The sequence below is a fragment of the Meleagris gallopavo genome, chromosome 10 (genome assembly GCF_905368555.1).
Source record: "Meleagris gallopavo chromosome 10, MGAL_WU_HG_1.1, whole genome shotgun sequence".
NCBI lineage: Eukaryota > Metazoa > Chordata > Aves > Galliformes > Phasianidae > Meleagris > Meleagris gallopavo.
In genome coordinates this window covers 7,613,798-7,638,986 of record NC_139413.1, presented here as the reverse complement: position 1 = coordinate 7,638,986, position 25,189 = coordinate 7,613,798, and the positions used below count along the sequence as shown (strand labels likewise).

Sequence of the window (25,189 nt, the reverse complement as noted above, 5' to 3'; positions counted from 1 at the left end):
CATATTACAGATGATGAATATTCTCCCATGCAATCATTCATTATTACCTTGCTGTATATTTTATAAATATTTGTCTCACCTTTAACACTTTATTAAAAATGTACAAACAATTCAGGTTAGTTTTTCTATCTCAGTGAAGATTAGTTACTCTTGCCAGATCCAATCAAATATTTAATTTGTGATGACAACGAGAACAGATGGGAATTTCATTTCTTAAGATTGCATATGTAAAAACCATTTAGCTGTCTCATTGAGATATGTCCTATTGAAGAAAAAGATAACAAGACTATCAAGAAAATGTTTTAAATGTAAGATTTTAAGTAAAGATTGTCTTCACCAGTTACAAGTAGTTATAATAGCTATGACAGCCTAAATAGTAAAGGTTCATTTCTTTTTTTCTTGTTTTCACCCTCTGTGATCTCAAAGTTCGTCTGAACATAGTCAGAGACTCAATGAAAGTCTGAATATTTGGCTCCAGATGCCTTTTATTTGTTTTGTGACCTTGATCAAACTACTGACCTTTATTTATGTAAGCTGTGATGCCATGAAGACTCCTACTACACAAATTGCTTTTGTTGTCTCAATGGAAAGCTGCAACTGACAAACAGTAACAAATCTTACCTTTTTGTTTAAAAGCCTGTAAGCTTTCAATGTCACATGCAGGAAAACCCGGGATATTACAGCAAGACCAAACTAGAGCCAGTATTAAGAAACATGCATTAGCTTCTCATGTTTCACTCATGTCAAGATTTGTGTATTTGAATATAACATTGGTACCTGAGGCACAAGAAATGTCACAGAGACCAGCAGAGATTCACGTGTTAAAGAACAGTAGCAATCAGTATGCGTTCTGATCTTTACTTACTCCACTAAGTAGTACTACAAAGAACAATCAGCATAATGAACTATCAACATATGTGCTAACAGAAGGTGCTTTTACTGTAACCTGCAAATACTACTTATCCGAGGAGAACTATTCAACACCCAACATAGGAAGACTGCAATTGAACAAGCCCACTGAAGTAATTTCAGTGTGCTGATTAATAATGATTTATTTATTCAAATTTCATTCATACTATGGCTGCTTATAAATTGATATTTGTACCACTTCTAAAACCATTTACCCTTGCCAATGTACATAGGTCGCTCCAAAAATAATGCCTCCTGTTTGTTTCCATTTGCAAAAGAAAGAGCACAATAACACTATTTAATAGTGCTCAGCTACAAAACACCAGCTTTCAGCATAGTCAATACCACTAGCTGTGCATTTCCAGTAGCCTCGAGCAAGAGCCTGCATGCCACATTCCTAACAATCTGCACCAGCAGAAGTGACTGTCAACGTTGCTTCTTCTGAAACATGCTACCCACTGCCTCTCTGTGCTCACTTCACTGTTTGGCCTCCAGTAACGTTCACCAAGCATCAAAGAATGTCAGCGGGTGCTACTTTTTCCCACATGGAGGAATTCAATGACACACCTTTGCTTTTTACACTGCCCCTCTGCTGCCATCTGTCACACAGCAACAACATGTCACAGAACATTGGTGGGAAGGTTCAGCTTCTACTGCTACACCACGAACATCCACCTCTGATGTTATGGGCCAAATATTAAAACTGGAGGCATTACTTTCAGAGCAGCCCTTGCATTTTTGAAGACAGTTTGCATGAATCTCCTCAATTCACATGGCAGCAGTTTTCTCTCTGCACATTTAGCTATATGATTATATTTGTTGGCAGGCAGTTTTGTTATAGAATCTTTAGCAATGCACATTATTACCTATGGGGATTAACTTTTGGTTGCTCAAGCCGCATTTTCATTAAAACTTGAGTTTTGCATGATTATTTTATTACTTTATTTAAGTTTAATCAATCTGAATTTTTCTGAGCACACATTGGAACAAGATTGCAATCAATGCATAAAATGAATCCTTTTCAGATATCAGATAAAACTTAAAATGTACTCTGATGAATTAAAATATATTTCAGAAGTCTACCAATGCTTCATACAGTTTATTTCATTTAACTTGTGTAGCGATTTCTTCACTGACAGTGAAAAATAAAGTGTTTCACTTAGCACAGCTTTTCTTCTCACATTATTCTACATAACACATGTGAATGAAAACCAGATAACAGCACCACATCTAACTTGAGAACGTTATTCAGTATTCTTCTATAGAATCATCTTTGAAGATGATTAGTGCATTAAAACAGAACCTGCAAACCCATAAGTGACACAAATCAGTTTACCCAACTGAATCTGATGTCATTTAACTCAATAAATAAATGGAAAGGAAAAATGGTCAAAATGAATACAGAGGTGCCATGTTGCTGAGAATCTGATATTATACTAGATACTAGAAGTATCTAGCTATTTCTTTCTCAAATAGTTCGAATAAAGAACTATCATGGTGTATTCATACAACAAAGCAGATAGACTTGAAAGCAATTTGTTAATTTGTTTTCAAGCACTTGGTTTGTGGGTTAACTTTGATAGCAGAAACGTTTAAATGCAGGACAAAATATAGTTATCCACTTTTCAGTTGTAGAAGTTACTCAGGATTTTAGAAAGAGAATAGTGCAAGAAATGTGGTATACTGTTGACAGGCAAAATATTTATTTTCTTGTGAGATGCAAGTCATATTGTTTGCATCATATTTGAAAGATGATATATACACAAATTTACTGTAAACAGAAACAGAAGAATCACACACAGAAGACTAATGAAATATTTGACTATAAAGTATGCCAAGTCCATCAAAAGGGGTTGCAATGGAGCTGACATACCTATAAGTTGATGAAAGAGAAACTGTAATCATGGAGGGGTTACAGAATCAAAGTAAAAGGTTACAGAGGCCCCCCATCTGATTAAGCTAAATTGACACAGCTGAAAATTACTGTCATTTGACATTTAATATTCAGTCATGAATCACAGTAACTCTAAATTTAAAAATAAAAATGGATGCAAAATTTTATGAGTACATTTCTTTTGGACTACCTCATCCTGCAAGTCAGGACTATTTGCAGAGTTGGAGACTTGACAGAGCTATTTAAACATTATTTGTTGGTAGTTTGTTGTACACTGTTTTATCAGTTCTCAGCCCTACTTCTTATTATTCATTGACCTTTTTAATTAGGCTCATTAGTAAATGATGTAAACACTCCTTATTAGTAAATAAACAATCTATGAACTCAAGATCCACCAAGCATTAATAATTGCATTACCTAACTTTTATGATCAGATATTTTCTAAGGCAATTATTATTATTATTTTTTTTAAACCACTTAGGAACTGTCTGGAGCAGTGAATGACTCCAACTTTTTTTTAATGCATGTATTACCCACAAAATGCTTCTGGCAAATATTTCCTGAGTTACACATAAACATTTCATTTCAGACTCAGTGTGACAAAGATAAGTTAAACAACACACCAAAACAAGTAGTTCAGTAAATTCAGTAATGAATTCATTCTGAACAGACTACACATGCAGATTGAAGAACTATGGGAAAACAGTTTTGACTCAGACTGTTTATTAACTTCCTCAAATATCTGACATTTTTGGAAGAACCAGGAATATTCCTCTTCAATGCTTTCCCTCACCTTCCATGACAAAACCCTTATGTAGTTAACACAAACATCTAACTCAGTAGTCCGGCGTTGATCGCCCAGTACCTCTTGTTTACATCAAAGAGAAGCAAAGATTTTAGTAGTTCTCCTACACCTGACTTGTTTGTAAGATGCTATGCCACAGAAATACAAAATCACCACGGTTGGAAATGACCTACAAGATCATCCAGTCCAACCATCCACCTATCACCAATAGTTCTCACTAGACCATGTCCCTTAACATAACGTCCAAACTTTCTTTGAACGCCTCCAGGGTCGGTGACTCCACCACCTCCCTGGGCAGCCCATTCCACTTCCTGACCACTCTTTCAGAGAAGTAATATTTTCTAATGTCCAGCCTAAATCTCTCCTGGCACAGTTTGAAGCCATTCCCTCTAGTCCTATCACCAGTTACACAAGAGAAGAGGCTGCCTCCCAGCTCACTACAACCTCCCATCAGGTAGTTTATAGTGCAAAATTGCCAAATGCAATCATCAGTAATGTATTTCTTAAAGGTGCCATCTCTCCACTGGAGTCAGAGGGCACGCATTTGACAGACATTCCCTAGATACTTCCCATGAAGGTTTGAAAGTTATATGCAATTACTTTACTCCACTTTCCAAAACACATTTGAGGTATACAGTTAAGCAATTTAACAAGTATTTAAGAAATAAAAAATAACTCTGGGGTACTTTCGTAAGTTTTGCTTCCCAGATGCTGATTACTTGCCCTCGAGTACCTTGGAAATAAATCCGTCTTTCACTTGTACTGGATTACTTCTAAATAGTATTTAGAAATTCAGTTTAGATCCTGTAAAGAAGTCCAAGACCTTAACACACAACCAAGGATCTGGACCAACTAACAATACGGATAAATCTTCCTCAGTTCTGAATGGTCATGCAGAAATACAGCACCACCAGAAACAATTACCAGAAAACTAGGTAAAAACTACATTGAGTGATTCACAGAGATGCAACTAAAATAAAGCTTATATTTCACTTACTATGATATGTGCTGGTAAGTAATAATACAACTTTTCCAGATAATTGCCTACGTCTAGGGACTCTAATAATATTTTTGGTACATTTTAAGATTGAAATTAGATAATTATAATACATTCTAATTTATGGAAATTAAGGAGAACCTCATGGGTGTGGAATTATCTCAGTACTGTTTTCCAACTGTTCTTACTCTCCCTCTCTCACTGGCATCTGAATACAGCAACTGATGGAGGAAAGGGTAAACATCTTTTTTCTCTGAAATTTTAGTATCAACATTATAATACGGGCCCAGCAACCCAGAAACAAATATGATGTCTCTTACCTTGTGTCAGTCTCGATCTTGTATTCCCATAACTTAATAAAGACTGAAGTGCAGCCCTGCTGGAGAGAAAATTGCAATGTTAGCGTAAATCTTACTTAACCAGCTTCAAAATGGAAAGCAAATCTTTTGAGTTTTTCTTAAGTTACATCTATTTTAGACCAGTCTTCCACAGAAGTTGTCATTACAGAGTATTTCTCATGTAAGACAAAGCCTGACATGGCAAGGTCAATAAAAATTATCACAGAAGAGGCATCTCACATTTCTTGTAAGCTCTAAATGATTCTATTCTGATGGTATATATGACAAAGTGGGAGGGATGGGGAAGGGGGGAAGCACGTAACTCCACCAAGTAGTTGTTAAACAAGAAAAATTTTCTGATCAAAGGAAGTTTTATCTTTTTCTCTCGTGTTTTCTCCTGGAGTTTCTTCACCAAACTGTGATTTTCAAGTCTAACAGCTCTGAAGGTGCAATAAGGAAAACATGCTTGCTCACGTAGCTCAAGTCTCATCTGTTAGCTGACAAAGAAACTAAGATCACAGCTGTTACACAATGGTACTGTGCTTTGGCCAGCTGTATTCCACATAATGTGGGAACAATATTAATGCTGTTTCTAAACTCACAGTGCTGAAACACATCAGGAAAGGCTGTCAGCAAAATAAGTCTCAGAACATGATAGCTTTTCTAGTCAGAAAAAGATTTTCCCCCCAGACCCTCTTCTTTGAAGGAAATTTAATCTTTTTTTATACAAACCACCACACCCTGAAGAGTATACTACAAGGCCAATTAATCATGAATATAAAACAATACAAAAACCACATATCATTTTCTAACACTGTTTCTGAGAAGTCCAGCTATATCTTGCTAGACTGGAGACAGCTACTTTGTGAAAGAAGCAAAACAGTTCAGTGCCAACAGCTCAGACTACTTAACAAAATTCAGAGGTGATGATTTCCCCTTATGTGAACAAAAACCAAATAGTTATATTACAAAATTTAATAACCCTGTTCCACAGTGTTAACAAGCACAAGGCAGGCAGTGGACTCAGTAAGCCAGTCTTACGTTCTGTCATGACAAACATGAAGAGCAATTGAAAGAAGACAGCTGTGACAGTAACAACATGAAACAAAAAGCTATTAGACTGGCAAAGTATGAGCAGCACTGCTTGACACCAAAAGCTTCCCTGAGGACTGATATAAACAGAGTTAGAAAACAGAGAGGTCTGAACACGTATCATTGTGAATAAAGCTGTGTGTCAGGAGCGGACACACAGAGTGGAAAGCAAAGAAATCATAAAAAGCTTTGGGAGAGAGACAGAGGGAAACAATGTGAAAAGAGTTTGCTTATTGGGTATGCTGTGCACTACAAAGTTTTTCTCTGCAGACAGTTTCAAACCTGTTTCCTGTTCGAATCCTGCTGTGACCTGGGAAATGAGAGTGTCTGAGCAAACAGTAAGAAACAAAGAGCTGACAAGGCAAAGGTGAAATGGGGAGTCAAAACTGAATAGGTACCATACAACAAACCAAGTTGCATATAAAGAAGGCTGCAGTTCAATTATCTGCTTCGACTCTGACAAAACTCTAGAACTAGATTCACTGCTGTTGCTTTTGAGGAGAGGGTCAAGATTTGATTCCATATAAGAGGATAATGAAGATGGCAGGCCACTCATCTGTACCAGTGGTGACCTTCATCTACTTACTTCCGTAGTTGGAGAAGAAATGAGGTTAACGGTCCAGAATTCTCTCCCACTGCTCCCCACAAACAGATTGTATTCAAACCCTCAATTTCTTTTCCATTTCCCCATTCCTGCCCTTCTCCTCATCCTTGGAATAATAGACACCAGTCTTGCTTATTCTCCAGAAAAGCAGAATTTTAAAATTTTTATTTTAGCCTCCTTTCCAGATAAAATTGTCCATTTTTCATCTATCGCTAATCAGAAACTTACCCATACTTTCTGCAGAACTAAGCAACTCATAGTTCCTTCCTACTTTTAGGATTCTATGACTCTAAATTAAACAATTCCAATCTTTAATGAACTCTGATTGTCTAATTATCTGATCATCTTCTTTTCCTCTTGGTTTCTTGATAAGTTTAAGAACTTCTCTTTGTACCAGTAGGAACTGGGCTTACTAAGGCTGTGTACAAAAGAAAAATAAGAAAATAAAACACCACAACAGCACATAGATTGTTTATGGTTTGTTGTGATTGGGTATAGTTGAAGCACACAGTCTGACTTACCCTGCTCCCCATAGAATAATGGAATAGAATGTAACCAGACACTGGTATTTAATAATTTCCTTCTAATGCCCAGGTTATTCTACACAATAACAAGAGATGCATTGTACAATGAATCTAACATTTAATTGGGCAATAGTCCCTTCAAAAAAAAAAAAATTACAGTAACATTTAATTTGCAAGGAAGGGTAGGAGAAAAAAAAAAAGATAAAACAAGACAGATTACACAAACTCAGAAGGACCAAATCAAGGACTTGGATTAATTAAGGAAGGAACCCAAGAAGGATACATATTCCCAAACAGACTGAAAGCACGCTGGCAGAAAGGAGATTTGATGTTATCAACAAACATTTTTAGGCTATTAAAAATATTTCGCATAACATTTTAATTTTAGCAGAATAACCATGACTACACAACTTTTCTTCTTTCACTAAATATTCCTCTTAATGCTATGGCTTCAAAGCACATCAGGTTATGCTTCATTTTTAAAGGGAAGACTGAATACATATTTTTTTCTTTCCAAATCCTATTTATTTTTTTAATGCTATGAAAACAATAGTGCAAGAACCAAGACACAGCTCAGGTCAGCTTTACTAGACAATTATGAGAGAGTTGGGCTGGGGCACTGTTTTGTTTTACTGAATCTACTACAAGCAGAATTGCATATCATACTTCTGGAATAGAAACCAATAAAATACAGTTTTTTTTTTACCAGAAGATGAATATTAAACCCACTAAAAATAAGGAAAGTTTACAAATTATGTAAAAATGTATTAAGAACCTTGTCATTTCAAGAACTGTCATACCATTATTTCTCTTACACTAGAATTAGTTTAAGATAAAGAACCTTCAAACGATAACATTTCCTCATATATCCAGTGGATACGCATCTCAACTTAAAGAGTTATTAAAGAACTAACCATGAACATTTTCCCAGAAAAGTGAGACTATTTTGCCTCTCCTTCCATTACTGCTACCCCAACTCCCACCATTTACCTCATATTCCTGACATGACAACATTATGTCCTCTTATCCTGATAGGCTGCATTGTGTATTTGGAACATACACTCAAATCATTACTTTGAGATCTTAAGAAGTTTATTACTGTCACAGGGAGAGCAGGAAAGATTTGAAACAAATACAAGAAATACTAGGGAAGACAAAAAAGTCCATACATTTTTTAATTATTTAAGGAGTTTGGAACTCCTACAGAAGTAATCCAGATCCTCTCTAAAAGAAACAGGTAAACGAAGGAATGTGTTCCCTAGCCTCGCAGTAAAACAGTTAGTGCTAGGTCCATGATCCAGTTTAATGCCTTTGACAATAGATAATAACTCTAAACAAGCTAACAGACAGCAGCTAATCACAATACATGAGGAAAGATGATAAATGAGCAATTACTTCAATCAGCATGCAGAAATGGGAAAGCCATAATCCAAACTGCACCTAATAAGATCTTTATTCAGCAACTCTAAAGAAAAGTACCTGTCACATTCATTAGGTGGAAGATAAATCTCCAATATTCAATTGTAAATAATGCAGTAGACAAGAACATTAATTACTTATACAGTATCCATGGATAGAGCACAAGAACAAGTCATTGTACAAATCATAAACACTAAAAAATTATTTTTATGGTGAAATAATCGCACAGCTGAAATAACCAAATGGAGCTTAAGCCAAATACAACATTTACTCCAAGAGAGTTTAAACCCATTGATGTCCTCAATAACAACTCCATTAGTTATCTGAGATAATTTTTCCACCAATTTTTTAATAATTACCTATAAAGTTACCTAATGGTTATTTAACTCTTCCGAACAAGTTCTGATTTTGCTCCTGTTGCATTCTACAAAGTGTCTAATTTTATGTCTTAAGTTTAATTGACATGTTTTATTGATTAAAATGGCTGAATTGAGCACAAATACATAAGAAAACGTTTAACAGCATGTGTTACAGCTCTCACAGAGGAAATTCATTAAAACCGCATTAATTTCATTTTATAAGTGTAAAACATATCATATTAAAAGCTCACTGCAGCCATTATGGCAATCGCTGGATTTTTGAATAGGACTGTATTTGTACAATTTAGCTTCCACTATTATATATTATATATATAATATATTAAATTAATATATAACATTATATATTGTTATTATATATTAATATATATTAAATATTATATATTTTTAAAAAGGACCATCACTTGCAAATACAGTTGAGAGCATATGCAAGGAGGGATTATTTTAAAGGGTAAAACTATAGATTATCTTTCCCTTCCTTCTTCCCTTAGTATATACTGCTTCCAGCAGTAAAGAAGCAGAAGCTTAAAAAATAAACTGAGCCAAATTGATGCGTTCACCCAGCTAGTCTTTTCTCCCTCTAGCCAGTTTAAAAACATAAAAGAAATTGATTGATTTATAACCACACATTCACTATATCTTCAAACACAACAATATGCCCTTTTAGAAAATGGCAGAAAAAGCTACACCTTAAAATGTGTGTCATCTAAATATAAAGTTCACTTGTGAAAAGTTCAGCTACTAAATGCTTTTTTGAAAATTACTCAACATCTGTTTTTCAATTGCTGTGTTTGATACATGTGTATATATGTATTTTTTTATTTTTTATTTTAGAATTGCCAATACTTCCTCTTGCTGCCTTCTTACTCAAGTTAGGATTGGATTTAAAAGTAGGATTTAAAGTCGGGTAGAGACGGAATCAAATTTACCCTTGACTTCTACGTCTGATTGCAACTCCACCATTCCATTTGAGAATCCACTGTTAGTGTTATTTACACCAACTGAAAATGGAGTGGCAAATATATAAAAACTGAGCCTTGGAAATCTTGAAATCTATTCTCAGTTTTATTTCATCAACAGAACAGAACATCAGAACAGAAAACATGGCTGCATATTTTATGCTGTTGACGTGACTATCTCCAGAGAGATAAGCTTATCTGCACTGCCAAACAAACCTTTAAATGATGTCTGGGAAGAGCTATAGATGATTATTATACTAACACCATTGCTTTAAATCATTTATTTTTTGCTACACTAGATAATGGAACCAGTTAAGCATTATACATTAAAAACTTAGAAAGGTTAAAATTATTTGAAAAACAATATTTTAAAGTACATATCAGTTTTATCATGCATTTACATTTTATCATAGAAACATCATACTTCTCTTTACATATTTTCTAACAAAATAATTCTATCCTTAACCTTCCTTCTTGCTTACTGGAGACCTCTCTTATGCGTTTAATGTATAGCTTTGATAATTGATTATTTTAGATTCACTTTATTCTCGTATTCATGTCTAAAGCATTCTCTTGAAATGATGCAATGCTGTATACATGACTTCAAACTACAGGATGAAGTAGAGAGACTATAGCAATATATTTTTTCTGACTTCATGAAGATTCAATATTGATTGAATATACATACTCTATAGTAACACTCATACTAAAACAGACAAATGTATAAAGCTACACTAGTTGATGGAGAATATGCCCTGAAAACAAAGACAACTGAAAGCACTTCTGCTTAGAAGAACAGTCAAAATGGTATTCATGAAAGACTAGATTTCTCTCATTTAGCCTCTATGAAGTTTTTTTGCCTTTTTTTTTTTTTTGAGTACTGATTCAGAAATGGGAAAGAATTTGCTGAATAAAAGAGCTTTGACATTTAGATGGCTATCTGCATATAAATTAGGAAGTTAATTACATTCTCATGAGCTGCATATAATGAAATTTGCAAAGAACATTTTATGTTCAGTAGAGAACTGAATTTGTCTGATTATATTGTGTTTTTTTTTTAAATGGTCATTTGCATAAACTTGCAAATCATTGAAAAGTTATATTTAATTTTTATGCTAATTTACTTTTTTCAAATTAATAGGAGATATTACAACTTAAGTAACAGTAACTGTCAGGTTTGATAGTGCAGAGCAGAAGTAAAACTAACTCCCTACTTTGTTCTGATAGGTTGTTGCTACTTTATTATGTTCAGATATACAATATTAAAATACAAGCTAACTACATATGCTCAGGTCATTACTCTCAAAAGATGATTAACTTCAAAAAATATATCCTGAAAAATGATTTTTGGACTTCTTGTCCTTTTAAGTCCTCCAAATGTAATAAATTAAATAATGGAAGGATGCTATAGAATTCTTCCTATTTATTTACTCACGTCATTTTCATTCTATACTCTGGAGCTCTATGGGAACAATACAAGCTGAGGCTCATAGAACTTCATACCTTCCAGAGGTGGCCGTTATAAGCACATTAGAGAAATACCACAAATCTCTATGTAAGATTGTAATACAGGGTCAATCCTTTTAAGGACAGACAAATGGAAGACCTCAGTTCATTAAAAGCACAAAAATTCCTCCTACAGTAAATCTACTACTGTAGAATAGCCTATAGATTTCAGTTTTTAGTTTTAACACTTTTCTCAAACAAAAACAAAAACCAAAAAACAACAAAAATAAAAAACCATAAGTAAGAACTGCAAGAATATGCAAGCATACATACATTTTCACTTCTGATTGACTTCGCACATGGAGTAACTGGCAAAGCAAACACTTTTATGAAGCTTGTTGCACCTTTTATTATGTAAGCAACCCAACTTTCTAAAACTTGTACAAGAAGGACTGAACCTCCTGTAATTTAACGGTGACAGAAGATGCTGGAGCCCATAAAACATCTACAGTTAAAGCTCTTTTAATCTAATGGAGACGTCTCCAGTGGTGCTATGATAATTTCAGTAAGACTCTCTTTAATCCATTTGAAAAGGATGAGCAATACTGTGAACTTTACTTTGCAGGAGACAGCAGGAAGAACTTGACAAACTGTTCTTAAAGCGTTTGATATCCAAAAACCTACCAAGCATTTTTTTTCTGTCAAAGCCAACATGATTAAGACATTTTAGAGTGGCTTTGGGCTTTCTTTAACTGTAGATTGTTTTATTTGAATAAGTCACAAAACAATTAGTAATTAGTAATTAGTGTATCCCTATCTACACAGTAGATGTAACACTTTCTACTACTAACACTACAACTTGATTCCAATAAATACAGTATTAAAGTCATCACAACATTCATTAGTTAGGCACTCAAAGAGTATTAGTATTATGAAAAGTGAATTAATAAGAGATGCTGAACTTTCTACTTCCATGTGGGGCCAAAGAAAGAAGTCAGTTCATCACATTAGTTGGGGATGTTTCAGGTTTATGTTTGAGTATTTGAGTTGCAACTGCAGCTTTGAAGTGGACTGTAAAGTAAGCTTTAAAAAGAAACTTTTCTAAAATAGAGAAATCTTCAATTTCTCCTCTAAAACAATCCCTCTTCGAAATCCAAAAGCACAGCAAACCACTTTGAAGACTAACAGTTAAATATAACATAAAGGTGACTGAATGAATAATGAAATGTGTACACAACTCTGATCTAATAAGCACTGTATCTTCAAAGGTTCAGGTACAACATAAGTTAATGAGAAATTACTTGGAGTTGGATTACAGAAAACTCTCCAAAAAATGCTCATTTCAAACACAACAACTCTTAGCAGTTCTAAACAGCTACAAACACCAGCTACTATTTCCAACTGAAAATGTCTAGAACTAAGTGCAAAAGTGTTTCTCTCACAAAAAAAAAAAACAAAAAAAAAAACAGATCACTAGACAATCAAGGTGTTTGCTGTTTCATTATTACTGTGAGTACAGTAATATGGTAACAGCAAGATATGGTTTTGTGTTGTTTTCATCATTTAAGAAAATGCTTTTATCTTCGTTTTATTTTTGTTGTTACACTTGTTTGGACAAGGACAATGCCTCAGCAACATAAGATTTTAACCTAGATTAGCCCAACCTACCACCACGGTAGAAAACCTTTCAGTTTCTCCAGCAAGATTTGGATTGCAAAACAAGCAACAAAAATAAAATGAATAGAATCAATATCCAGGCTTTTCAGTAGAGGTAGAATTCAACTTCCTTCATATTCTGTACTGCTGACTAATATTGCCTGCATTTCCTCTTTCCCACCTCAACCCATTCACCAAGAGACTTCCATTCTTCTTTTGCCCCCACGTATCATCCTGAACAAATTAATTAGTATATAATTGTAAAAAAAGGTAATAGTAATTCATATTCTTGCCATTTTATTCTTTCTCTACTCTCCAGTTATGATGTACTTATGATTTATAAATAAAAAATAAGGTAATCTGCCTGATATTTATTTAAAATGGCATGTTTACATCTTAGCATGGCATTCCATAATTCATTCTATTACATTCAAACATCTAAGAAAACTCCAAACCAGAGCCAGGCGGCTTTTATTTCTTTCCCACAAAAGCTTTGTGGATGTAATAGTCTCTCTTTCTTCAACACATACACTGCATCCAGATCTTCTAAGTTCTCCTATTCTTATATTTTTTTTTTTTTAAGTCAGGGATGTGTTTACTTTTCTACTCATACAGCTACTTGCATCACAAATATGGAATATAGTTACACTTGTCTTAATAATTCACTTAGTATTCACTACAACCTACAGATGATTCAAAACTCATCTAGAACTCACATGAATGTCACAGCTACTTCCACATGAGTTCCAATGTAATCCAGCATATTTAAAATCCAATTGGCACCATGACCTGAAGTATATAGCTAATATCCAAGGAATCAGAGCTCCTTTTCCCAGCACCTCTATTCCAAGTCAACACAGTAAAACTTTACAAAATGAAAAACTGCATAACAAATAACTCTGCATATCCTGATCAGAAAACATAAGAGCAATTCTCATTTTTCTTTTTTACATGTGCTCAATTCATTCATGTGATGAAATTAAGGGAAAAAGAAAAGACTGATGTGAATTATGTTACATGCCATTCCTGAAGGCATTCAAGGCCAGGTTGGATGGGATCCTGAGCAGCCAGATCCAGTGGGTGGCAACATAGCCCAGGGCAGGGGGTTGGAGTTACATGATCCTTAAAGTTCTCTCCAACCTAAGCCATTATATGATTCTAGATCAGAAAACAAGTTTGTCTTCCTCCTACATCCTCAGAGATCAAAATATCGTAAAAATACAAGTCTCCATCTGATGTTTATTCAAAAAAACCAACTATTTATACCAAGTCTATATCCCTTTCAACAATAAAGATCGTCCAAATTCAGCACAATTTTATTTGAAAGCACCGAAGACTGGAGTTAAGTTTGCATACACACCAACAGTCACTGAATAGAACTGCTGTATCAATTATTGCAAAAGTAGTTGTAAGCTCAAGCAGATATCATTACTCTTAAGAGGCTGCTCTGTTCATAGAAACCACATAAAGAGAGCTGCAGCATGAACAATTGATTACTGTCTGGTTTTAAAACTAAAACTTTTTCCAAGTTCAATAAATATTAACCCAAGTCAGACGTCTGGGGTTGGTCCCACTCATACTCATCCTGGCTCTTGGGACATAACAACTTACATAGGTTACACATTACACATGCAGATCTCAGAAGAGTTCTTTATACTATAATGAAGTACTTGAACTGCCACCAAATTTGTTTGAAACAATGTAAATCTAACCCTAAATATATAGGGTATATACGTTGCTTTAAAAAAAAAAAAACACCTCTAGACTGTCCAGATTTCAGTGAAATTTTTCTAACATACTTAGTTTTAATGATCCAGTTTGAGGAAATGATAATGTAATGGTTTGTCTATGGTTTTTATTTTATAAATGCATGACTTCATCTACCAACAAAATCCATCATAGGGCAAGATCTTAAACTATTATCTCATTTTTTAGGTATTTATTTGCTTTAAGATAATATTCGTGCCATGTATGACTAAGATTCTGGGACCATGCATTGACAAAGGGATTATTTACTGCACCAGACAGTTTCATTCCAGCTGAAAGAATACACTCAATGCAAGAATGATCACGTGAAGTGAAATAGATTATGATATTTGATGGTTATATATTTTAAAAGACTTGCTTGCTCCTAAGTTCTATAGATTTAGCTCCAAATTCCGTAATTGTCTCTAAACAGTAAGCAACATACTTATGCAATCACATTTGTTGTTTCTGGAGTATGTTTAAGCAGTAGAGTACCAAAGTAGCTGATAAGCCCTATTTAATGACAGCTACAATACGTTCAAGTATTTTTTCTTACAATAACATGAACATTGTATTATAAATATTAAGTTTGTAACGCTCAATTACACAGAGTTTCTCATAGCACATAAATGTGCACAGTAAACTGTGATGTTAATTGTTCGTTTATACAGATGAAAGTCAACAGTACTGAAGTATGTAGAGGCATCATCTTATAACATAATTTCAAGATGCATCTTGAAGAATACCACAAGCGCAGGAACAAAACTAAACACATCTTTTCTAACAATAATGAAAACTCTAGCTGTCTTCAAATCCAGCAACTTCCCAGCAGATCCTCTGAACTCAGAAGGATTTAATGAGTTTCAAACCAAAGAACAGTGAACTAAAAACACATTAGTACTGAGGAGAGTGCCAGGCCAATGATTGAGTTCTAGTAGTTAAGAGGAGATTTACATTATATTTTAAGAAGCATAAAATAAATTGATTACCATATCTGAATACAGAGAACATGCCAAGTTCCTAATTCAATGATGTAACGAAGTAATTAAAAATTTTCAATAACATTTATAAAACTACAAACGCCACAAGAAAACAGCTTCAAAAATATTATCTTTTCTTACTTGCAGCCATGAAGCAGTGCTGCTGTCTATAAGATGACATTAAGTGACCAAAGGAAATTCCACACGCTGCTGACACTGAGGAGCAAAAACAAAGAAAAAAAAATAAGCCTTCTAGCACCTCTGTCATGAATCTTATTTGATACTCCTAAATTAAGAGTACTGGCTTCTTATTTCCATATCTTTTCACCCAATTCCATGGATGCCTAACATTACTAACAAGTCTCTTGTACTTGAATTACCATTTTTTGTTTTGATACTAACTTCCCGTACTGATGCCTAATAAGAAGGGAAAAGGCCACACCTGCTTTCTACCTGGAGCTACAGGGCACCACAGGTGGGGGCATTTTACTTCAATTCACTGTTATTGATTGGAACTTGCAAAATGGCTGATTTTACGTGGTACCTTCAGGACCTCAGAGCAAGTTTCATCCCCATTTCACTTTTTTTAATTCACTGCATAACAAAGCAAACCAGTGATCACTGCCTCAAATATAAAGAAAAAACCACACAAGTAGACTCTTTTCCTCCTGTTCTGAAGTTACCTCATTTTCACAAGCACTCCACAGGACTTTCCTCTGAGGAGAGTAAAAGTGGTGCGGCAGTTGTGGCGGGAAACCTAGCACCTTCTGCTGCTCTGTTTCTCACAGGTCCCACCATGCTCAGCGCTCTGGCAGCAGGCTGCGGCTCCCTAAGCACATCCCCACTCCTTTGCCACAGCAGCAGTTGCAGCAGGATTGTCTCCACTCTGACACACAGCAGTTATGGCAATGGCAATGCTACCCTGTGCTCTGGCACACCATTGGTTGCAGCAGCACTTCCCTCAGGACTTTCCCCACCCTTGTATCAGTTCTCTCAGGAGGAAATTGTTCCCGCCATGTGGAAAGCACCCACTGTCATGGCCTGAACTACAGAACGCTAAATGCCTCCTTAGCAGATAACTTTCACGTGAATTGGCTTTTTTCTCCTGGTCCTTGCTACTGCAGGTCCAGCTGCAATCCACTGTAACCAGTACACAGCCAACATCTCAGCTCTGCAACCCCCTGCACTCAGCAGCATGTGCCCAGCCCAGCCCACCACAGCTGTGCCCAGACAGCTGGGGCAACACAAACGAGGCCTTCCCACCAGGATTAAATCCTTGCCTCCTAATTTGCAATACAACCAGGACGCAATGAGAATGGAAACAAATTGTTGAAAGTAGAGAGGCTTAGAGTAACATTTCAACACAGCTCCTTTCTGTACAGATTCATTCTTAAGATGTATGATAAAAAAAATTATCCGTACTATGGAAACAGACTGATAACTCAGGAAAATGAAAAGGTCACTCTGATTCTGAGAACTCACCCTTGGAGCTAAACTATTTTACATACAGCCCATATATTATGAGTAGCTGGTATTCACACTAAATTGTGTTTTATTGTGAGTAATCTCTTGTTCTTGGCTAATATAATTGTGGTTCATCACTAGCAGAATATAAAGTCATAATGCTTTATCACTTTGGTGCCATCACTCTCTTGTAATTCATCATGACGTGTAATAGGACTACATGCCACTATATGATTTGTTTTCTCTATTGTTTGTATTTCAGTAGAGCACAATGAACACTGGAGAGTAGTTGAGAACTGGAAGATTTTCAAGGACTTGAGTCAGATATGCTTTCATGAATGAGGCTACACTTCAGCTATATGAAATGAGAGTTATTTGAGCCATCTATCCACTAAGAATCTAGTCCCTATTTGACAATGACAGAAGAAAAAAATAATAATTATTCATTTTTTGTTTATATTTTCTATTAAATTAGCATTTTTATAAGATTTATACCACTAAGAATAAACTTCAAAACCATGACAGTGATGAAAACCATGTCTTTCAGAAAGTCAAAATAACTAAGATGCCTCTAAAGGGAATTTTTTTTTTTAAGAATGTTTTTTCTTTTTTTTTCATAAAACATACCTTGCAAGTTCTAACAAACAAGAACAATTTCATCATGCAGTAAAATCCAAATTATCTAAAAATTAGTTATTGTCATATTTGATTTAGTTAAGGAAGATTTCTAAATAAAATGAATTCCAGGGTAAAGAAGTGCTCAAATTCACATGACTTAAATCAAAATGAGATTGGAGAGTTTTACTGATTTATTAACAATACATTACTAAGAAGGAGCACAGATCAAAACTGTAGACATGAATATAAAGCTCACCTGCACTAAATCATTCAGACCTTAGTATTTTTGGAACTAAATATATTAAGTACAAATAATTTATAATTAACTCCTTATTGATTATAAAAAATACATCACTAGAATAAAAGCACTTTGTAAATAAAATATGCTTTTAAAAAAGAATAGTATTAAGAAACTAGTACAGAGCTGCCTTTGTGGTACTTTCTTCACAGCAGCTTTGTTTTTTATTGAGAATAGAACTACCCCACTCTAAACAGATTATTAAAAGAAATAAAATTAATCAGTCTTGAACCTATGTCATCTATGTTGTTAAAGAAATCCTTTTCCAGAAACATTATTTCTGAAAAAGGATTTTCCAATCCATTAGGCCTAAATGGATTATATTTATGTATTGTTCTACTTACGAAGAAGCAAAATTGCTTCTGACAGGTTCTTGGGGATACCAGGTAAAGTATTTGCAGTTAGGCAAACAATCATATACAGGAAGAATAGAACTCACCTAACTAGGGAAAAGGCTCTTTAGCTATGCAGCACTCCTTTGCAATAAGCAGTCTACATTAAAGAGATATCCTCCCTTCAGAGGCTAACCCTTTTATGAGCCCAGAGTGGTCTGGGCTTTTATGAACACACCTGGTGTACTCCTACTGATCACCTGGGGAGCACAGCTGCAAACAATCTGCCTGTGCTCCACAGGCCAGCCACACCCCTTCATCAGGTGCTCAATCATCAGCTCAAACCCTGAACTAACAGTTCCCTCACAGCTGTATAATATATGAATTATAGATATTCATGCATGAAAGACAGCAATCATTTTTGTGAGGGATATTGATCAATAACTCACCTTAGAACACAGAGTTGGACTGAAAGGTCCTTTTTGTTCCTTTAGTCTATTTTGATAGGATAAAAAAAAAAAAAAAAAAAAAAAAATCACCAACCAGGCTTAGGAAGTACTTCTACTAGAGTTACACTTGGCTATGCAATACATTAATCACTAGAAGACAAAATAGAGGGAAAAAAGTTGTAAGCAGCAGTTGAACATTTGATGAATTAATATTTTGAGCCAAATCTTGCAACTGGGGAATTAAGTTTTACAAAATGTAGAATACTATATCCTGATCAACCTCAATTCTTTACAAAATGCAGAGGCAAAGCCAAACTTACTGTATGTTGGTCAAGACCAACAAATTAGAATCCACGTTTTTCCCAATTAGAAGTAAGTGTTATGGAAAAAAATCTTAGTAAATGTTACACCCATTTGACTTTGGACTAAATTTAGATTGAAATACTATAAAATATGCATCTAGATAGAATGTAACAAAGTTTATTGTGCATGCATAAAAGGTTTGACAGAAAAAAATAAAGACGTCATTTTAAAGTAGTGTAAAATGCAAAATTAAAAAATTAGTACCTGATTTTACTGCTGCCATAAAAGCAATGGCATTGTCACCAATGTAATTAAGAACATATGAATCTAAAAAGCTCCTGAATCCAGCTGAAAGGCCTCTGTAGAATTCTGTCTCTTTTCAAAATAGCCTGTTCTAAACTTACCTAAATTACTGTTGTAAATAAACAGAGCAAACATTTTTTTAGCGTAATCAATTATTTTTACTGTGCTTTATAAAATTAGAACATTATGATAAAGGACACAATTGGTGCATTTACTCAAATATGCAATATTTATAGACAGTTTACAATAACTTGTTACTTATCAAGAAGAGATAAAAAAATTGATCAGCAAGCACCTTTATAATTGTCACTGAATATTAGGTATTTGTTATTCCATACACTGATAATGTTGTCAGGAAAGGCTTGCGTGGAATGTCTATGATGTACTTTTGTTCCAGTATTCAATCATAATCAACAATTCTTGAAGTAGTAATAGTTCAAAATGGCCCCAAGGCTCCATAAAACAAGAACTGCTGAGCTTTGTGACCTTGATCTTTAGAAAAGTTAAAAAGTTTTAAGACTGGATGTGAATGTTGATAAGATGCCATTTAACACTTTTAGAATTTTGAAATATAATACGCAATAATTTCAGTACAAGCATTTAATAGCTTTTTAACTTCCATTCTAGCACTTGGTGTTTCTAATTAGATATAATTTGATCTAGTTTATGGTATACATTGCCTAAAAAAAGCCCTACAAGATAAATGCTGCAGGAAATGTAGTATGACCTTTTCATTATTGCCTTGTCAGGACATCTGTCAATAGATTTTTCTTGTGTTCCAAAGCAGTCAGACATTTCAATGAACTGTAGTAAGGTAAAGCTTGCTCTTGGTAGGAAGCCAGAATATGCTACCCAGTAAAATTCATAATGTACTATAGTCAACAAGATATCAAGATACAAGGTATATAATAAAAATGAATTTGTCTTTGAAGTAGAAAAGGTCAACAATTTACTGCACTTCTGAAGGGAAAATATAAAAGAAATAAATTGCATTTTCCACATCCCTGGTAACATTATCAGTGATTATACTCTAGAATGTATTACATAAATTTACTTCAGAAACCATTTAAATAAGCAATTTTGTAACACCGGCAATGAAAGGCAAATAAGAAATGCAGCTCAATATTTACAGAAGAATAGACAGAGGCAGATAGCTCTCTTGCAAAAGAAAAGATTGCAAAGATATTTCAAATTCTGGAGAGTGTAATAGTTATGGCAGCTTTTAGAAAGCTGCTAAAAACCATTCCATCTTTTCAACTTAACATGAATTGTTTCAGAGACAAAAGAGGCATGCCAATCCAAAAAAGCAAATAACCTTTTTCAAATTCTAGTTATTATAACAGATACAGAAGTGACAAATTGAGCATGTTTTCTAATCCCCTAATTTCTTCGAGAGAAATGCTAAGTGTAAGAAAAGCAAAAGATACATGTCAGTAGTATTGACAGTTACCTCTGTTGGGAAAATTCCAGAGGCTTGTTAATCAAAATCATGATACTGAACAGGTTAAAACTTAACAGTAATCACATACTGTAACAAGACAGCCTCAGACAAATATTTACTGAGTAGTTATGCCTTCATTCTAAGCAATATACAACATAAATATTTAGAACCTTCTTTAACCTTTATTCCTGCTAATTAAACACATTTGTACTACAGCCTTTTCTTTTCTCCAGGTGTTTCAATTCACTTGTAATATCTATTATATAGCTGAGCTTCGAACCTTGTGATTGTTGGTATATGCAAAGCCTGCTGAACCCAAATGAAGTCCCTTTGAATCTTTCCACATCTCATTCTACAACTGAAGCCTGAAATTGTATTCTGTGAAAAATAAGTTTACAGATTTCTTTTTCTTTTCTTTTTTCTTTTTTTTTTTCAACTTAAATTTTTATTTTTATTTTTTAATTTTAATTCTTATTTTAGTGAAAATCTTGCATTTTCAGAATATATGGCTGCCCGCTAGGGTTCAAAACAATGTTAGAGGCTGGAAAAAAAAAGAAGTTTGACAGGATGTGAAAAAAGACGCTGAGAACAAAGGCTATCTCCAAGAGGCGAGAGCAGAAATCAACTGGGGAGCTTAATCTCCACTCTACGACCCTGACTGGAGAAGCAGTGCATAAATAAAGCAACTTGTGGCTCTGACTGGATGAGCACTTGAGTGGGCAGTTAGTGCCTAGACGCGAAGTGTTAAGTGTTCAGCTGACGTGCTGGGGGGGATGGAAAGTTACAAGAGGTAACTTGGAAATGTATATAAGGGATATTGGAACCTGCAATAAAGAATCTGGATTGTTCACATTTGAGTCCGTGCTTCAGAAGCTGCAGGTGTCAGGACACGTTTAAGCAGAAGGTAGACAGAGAAACACTGTGAGTCCAGCCCCACAGTTTCACTGCTACAGCACTGCCCTCAAATATATATGAATAAAAACAGGTCATTATTGTAAAGAACAGTTGCAGAAGTCCTCATCTCTTTTTATCAGCACACTAGGGAAGAATGCAACTAGAAAGAGGGTTTCCCAAAGTGATAATAAGTAACATTTTGGAAAGTCAATATGATGAAACAAGTACTTCCTGTTTTGTATAGTTCCACATAATGTTTCTAATGCTTTCTGGCTCTCCAATGACCCCTTTTTATCTTCCCCGAGGAGGAAGATAAAAATCTCAGGATCTTCACCCTGGGATCCACACCTGCTTACAAGCCCAGTAGCCTAGTTCTTTGTCATTTCCTGGACTGGAGTCATGCTTTAACATGTCTAGATTATATCATTTTCATAAACTTCTCATACAAGGAGTCAAGCTGAATTTTCTAATGCATAGAACCCACCTACAGCAGCAGTCCCTCCTGCTAAAGTTTAGTAGTGACACATATGTCTTAGAGCATGACATTCTGCAGATATTTGACAACAGAAATTACTTTCAGTGAAGGAAGCAGAGACTCACATCTCAGCAGTTAAACCATTCATAATTGCAAACTTCAACTTGAAGCACTGGTGAGAGACCTCATAGTGAGAAAAAGATAACAGAGCAGCCATCTAAACCTGGCTTGCTATTGGCACAAATTGACTCACAGGTACTACAACCTCCGCCCAGGCCAAGCAGGGCACCCTCCCATTGAATACCACATCAGCAGCACACATCCAGCTAGAGGAGTAGTGGGTAGTGCACGGTGCAGCACTGGGGATCCACTCCTAGGAAAGTGTATGTGACCACAGGACCTTCAAATAGCACTCGCATGCTGTTGTGCACATGACTGGAACATATGAGGAGCAGTTATAAAATGTTCAGAAAATTGTAGGGCTTCATTAGCATTTTGTGACTGCTATTGTAGCTATGTTGAATGATTGCCCATTTGATATCCAGTTAATAACGTGGTGTCACTTAGCTGCTTCAACACTGATCTGGTCTAAACCACGAGTTGATCAGTTTTCCCTGTGACAGCCTAACTCTTGGTTGTATTATACACAGAGCTCCATTCTGGGCATGTATAAGTTTTTCAAATCCTGTAACTGTAATTCTCCAGGATCAAACTTTCCCATCAGGACATTTTTAATACTTAGATGTCTTATGGTAGTTTTGGAAGTCATTTTCAATTAACTTAGCAATGTACTGTTTAGCAGAATCAATGTCTGTTCCTATTTATCTTCAAGAGAATGTTTTGTTTCTAAACAAATTATATCCCAAAGGACTAAAAGCTGTATTTTAGCAGACTCTAAATGTTTCCGTTCTAAATAACTGTAAATGTGCTGGTTGCTTTTACAGCATATGATCTGACTTCTGTGCAAAGATCCATGAAAGACGCTTTGGATATACAATTTCCTTGGGGAAACAAATCCATTGTTTGAATTAAATTACACGGAGATTTCAATGCGAAGCTAACACATTGCAACTTAAATGTTAGTCTGACAGTACCCTGCTGTTCTTGCCATGCGCTATGTTTATCCTCATCAAACCAGGGCTCAACTGAAAGTAGGTTTCAGTGTTCTAAACAGACTACTGGCAGGTGGTTGAGTCTACAAGACTTTTTACAAACGTCCCTGAGGTCAAGTACCAGGAGTTAGCACTCCATCCCAGGAAGAATATTATACTTATCATCAGTGAATACTTTAGGAAATGTAGCATAAAGGCTGGTGTTTCTGGCAGCAACATTATTTGTAAAACAATACACAATCTACTTCTAGAACTGCTTAGGCAAAAAGAACGTCCTCTTTGTCTGACCTAAATGCAGGACTGTTCCAAGTGATTCTTTGCTTGTTTTTTTTTCCTCAGATATATTTGTTCAAAAAGCATGCCTCTTCTGCAATCTTAAAACACAGGACTGAAATCCTCTCCCACTGCATCCAAATTCCATTTGGTTTCTTGACCTACATGAAAATGTTGTGCATCTTTCTGATTGGATAAGACAATTACGAAGCAACTTTCTATTAAAGCATATCTCCCCTTCACAAGCATGGTAACTTACTTGTTCAGTGAACCCTAGCAATTTACTTCCTAACAGACTGTAAACATTTTATTAATGGACCATAACAATCTATGTATCCTGCTTTAACAGAAGGTCACTACTTCTTTCTCTAGCACTGTGTGTTTAATCTTGTGAGAATCAAGCCATTCCCTCATTCTCCTGAACCAAACTCATTCTTTTACTCCCAAGTCAGAATCACCAAGATTAGAACAGGAACATAAGTATGGTTTTTACAGGTGTGCATTCAAGTCCATAGAGTCTCTACTGGACTCTGTAGTGAAAACTCATCAGTCACCTAACTAATCCTTTCTCAAACCATCCCTACTGGATTCCCTATCTCTAATCTTTTCCTAATTTCACAAGAGTTTCCTTCTTGGCTTCTCAGACCATCATTTATCTCATAGATCACAATGCTCTGATCTGCTCAAACCATGGAGCACTCAAAAAGGTTTTTCTCCCCAGAGACTGAACTGCCACTCACTATCTGAATTTTTTGTGGGATGACACTGTTACAGATTCTCACCAGTCCTTTCACAGGTAAGAAAGTTTAAAGATCACAGGTCTGAACGTTGTATTTAAACTAGGAAACACTCTCAATTGCAGTGCCTCAGTTGTGTTAGAGAACTTTAAAGGAATAATATGAGCTAGAGAAACTCATTTCATATTTAGGTTGAACCCTTCCTGTTCTCCAAGTTAAGATTCATTCTGTATGTACTAGAAACCAGACTAACTTGTATAGGCATACCTAACCTAGTAACCACCTGGTAGCATGCACTCTGATAAAACAAAATTTTTTGTGTCTTAATTCTAAAAATTCTTGAAACTACCACTATTTGCATAGTTTTGCAGGTTTCATAATAAATTTATTAAATAACTAACATGATCTGGGGGCATGTGGAAAAGGTATATGCCACAATGCAAATAAACAAAGAATACATAATCACACCAGCAATTGCAACAAGTTGAAATCTAAATGCAAAAATCTAGATTGAAACTCAAGAAAAGAAGTCTGTCAGGAAATAACTGCCAGTTAATCTGAATAAATTTTTGAAACAACTTTAATACATGGAAGGACAGATCACTGTATTAGGATTATTTACTAAAATTCCAACTAAGAATTAGAAGCTTTTAAGTAGTACCTAGGTCTGTAGCAAATTTCTAAGGATTTAAATACAATCTGAGAGACTCAAGAGAGTATTAATAATCCACAGTCTTCCATATC

At 35.1% G+C, this 25,189-nt stretch overlaps 1 long non-coding RNA gene across 2 annotated transcripts in view; it reads right to left on the bottom strand.

Moving 5' to 3' along the window:
- The window catches only part of LOC109369160 (uncharacterized), a 191,716-nt gene that overhangs the window by 105,699 nt on the left and 60,828 nt on the right, over positions 1-25,189 (bottom strand). For both annotated transcript variants that reach the window (XR_014885307.1, XR_014885308.1), the window contains exon 3: positions 4,926-4,984. This is a non-coding gene — a long non-coding RNA (uncharacterized LOC109369160). The remainder of the gene's footprint in view (positions 1-4,925; positions 4,985-25,189) is intronic.